We start from the raw sequence: 2,663 nt of genomic DNA on the forward strand, positions 1-2,663 counted from the left end.
TTTAGCGTTCCCCAGGTCAAATTTTTCTCCAATCCGGATTTTTTTTTTGGCGGATTTGGATGTGGGGAGCCCAACGAGTGGAGATGCTCTAAGACGTTTTTGTACAGAGTTGGCTAAAATATTATATTTTGGTATAGAGGGAATACCTTTTACACAGGAGCCGAGTCATACGGCTGCAAGCACATAAGCACACCAGCCTCAGAGCATCTCCACTCGTCTCCCCCGGAAGCCCCCACGACCAGTTTTTTTCATCCGGACGACGAAAAACGGCTCAGTCAGGCCCCCGGTTCCTCGTTTTGGTCCAGATTTGAGCCTATTTTCGTCCGGACTCCCCATGCCATCCTCGGTTTCCCGGGGGTCTCCCGGGGACTCCGGATGGAGCAAAACCAATCGCCCACGCCCACGTGTCTCCTCTTTCGTCCGGACTCCCCGGACCATCCTCTTTTTCCCCGAGAAACGCCGCTTGGGGAGCACACGACTGGAATATACTGTCCTCAGGCCAAATTTTCGTCCGAGCCAACGAGTGGGGATGCTCTCAGGCCATTTCCCCTTCTCATTTTCTTCGCGACGGTTGACCCACTGTTAGATCCATCTTCCCCAAACCGCCGGTGGGAAACGCATCTGAATCGGGGGCGTGCGAGGCTGAGGACGACGGGGTTACCAGACTCGGACGGTGGGGGCGTAGCTTAGTTCCTCCGGTGCGTACGGCGGCCGGATTTGCATCACTCTTCTTTAGTCGAATCTGACTAAGTAAAATTTGTGCATTGAGAAAAGCGTGTAGAGAGGTCATAATGAGCTGGCAGAATAGTGGTAGTCTGGATTACCTTGTGAGAAGAATCATACATATATGAGCTGTGATTAAGATTCACTCTTCTATGACTCAGATTTTTCTTCTTATTACGTTCTCAGATGCATTGCGTGGAGAAACAAGCCATTATTTCCTCTTTCTTTCTCTGTTTCCACTACTTTTTCCTATTCCTTTATGATGCTGTTTTTCTACTCTGAAATTTCCAATATTGAAATTCTTCTCCAGGCTAGAGGCACGCAAAACTGTATTTCATGATCAACTCAATATTGGAAGCATCAGTTCGGCACCTGTGCTCCATGCTAGAGCTCCATACAACATTTTTGTAGCCAGAACTGTGCCTCCAATCATTACCTTGAGCAGAATAAATGTGCAGAAGTTCCAGGCGAAGCTGCTGCCTAAGGGGTTGGCCAGCCCCATGGATGTGCTCAAGATAGAGTCAGGAACTTGGTTTGTTATCAAAACGGTAGATCTTTCATTGGCTAGTTTGCAGTAAAATTGATCTGCTGTGTGAATTTCAGTCGCTTCCAGTCACTTTAGAGCTTGTACTACTGAACTTAGCTGAAATTTAGAGCTTGTAGTCACTCAGTCAGTTTGGAGCTTGTATTAAACTTATATAAAAATGTCACCATGGGTCAATAGCTGGCATTTGTCAGAAAGCTTTTTCATACAAACTATATTCTGAAATGGAGTGCATTCATGCTTTCCCTCGGTAGCCTTGCAAAACTAGTGTCTAAATTCAGGCTCATGTTACAGATATTGAGATATTGTGAATGAACACTCAAGTGAAATATATTAGAAGAACAAGCTTCTCAAAAAGTGTAAATTTATTAAAATGACAGTGTTATGCTGCCTCTAATTAAGGCCTATATATCTATGGTTTAGTACTCAATTGATAAGTATGAGCGTTAGTATCATATTTATCATTCTCTGCATGCAGGAAAGTAATGTTTCCCACACTATGCCTACAGTGATTCTCCTCGAAGACATGAGGTGCTGCATTTTGGATCTGAGAAATCTGAAGTGCGATTTCGTAGGAATCAGCAACATATAGGATCCAAAGCATCTAAGCATGCTCCAGGTAACAAATATCTTTCTTTTTTTCTTCACATCCATATGAAAATTAGAACCTTTTGTATACTGTTCCTGAAACTATGATTGGGGACCTTAATAACCAGCATGTTGAGACCATCTGCAGCGCAATAGTTAGTGAGCGTCCACAATGGTGGTGGAGATGAGGGGCGAGCGGAGCGAGAGCAATATAGGTATTGGGGTTCTCATCTATTACCGTCCATTTCAATGTACGCATATTTCATCGGCATTAGCTCCCAGTTATTTAAATTAATAACAAGTTGTTGAGCAGGATCAGTAACTATAGCAATGTTTTTAGAATTAATTGTATGCCTCGCAAGGGTACTTCCTAGTTTGAAATGATGTAGCAGGCTGATGCGGCAAACAATTGACAAACCAGGATATGCTGCTCGTGCTCGAGCTTCCCAAGCACAATGCTAACCAGTAACTTTTCTTAGTCTAGAAAACTTCTTCATTTCTAATGGAGTTTCTTGCATCTTACTAGTACTTTCTAGCTCAGCAGTAGTGGTGCAAAATCCATACAACGAGAGTTTCACTCTAAATATCTACAAAAATATCTGTGAAATAAATTCTTAGATACTAATAGACACTCTAGAACGCCCTGTCATTTTGTTTAGCACATATAAACTTTAGAATGACTTAAACAAGGCTCTATAAGGATATGTGATAATTCCTTTTAGCTCCCGGGATCCAGTAAGATCGTTTTATAAAAAACGAAAATTTAATTTTTTTGTCTCCAAAAAATCTGGAAAAACTATACATGTAC

General features: G+C 42.5%; 1 long non-coding RNA gene across 3 annotated transcripts; it reads left to right on the top strand.

Annotated features, from left to right (window-relative positions):
• Positions 1-719: 719 nt before the first annotated feature.
• On the top strand, positions 720-2,330 carry LOC127299859 (uncharacterized). 3 transcript variants are annotated; one of them, XR_007850749.1, is made up of 3 exons: positions 720-1,271; positions 1,746-1,886; positions 1,993-2,330. It is a non-coding gene; the product is annotated as an uncharacterized lncRNA (long non-coding RNA). The 3 variants fall into 3 exon arrangements; XR_007850747.1 differs by having other exon boundaries at positions 2,004-2,330; XR_007850753.1 differs by having other exon boundaries at positions 1,777-1,886; positions 2,004-2,330.
• The last annotated feature ends 333 nt before the right edge of the window (positions 2,331-2,663 follow it).

Source organism: Lolium perenne, chromosome 1 (genome assembly GCF_019359855.2).
Source record: "Lolium perenne isolate Kyuss_39 chromosome 1, Kyuss_2.0, whole genome shotgun sequence".
Taxonomy (NCBI): Eukaryota; Viridiplantae; Streptophyta; class Magnoliopsida; order Poales; family Poaceae; genus Lolium; species Lolium perenne.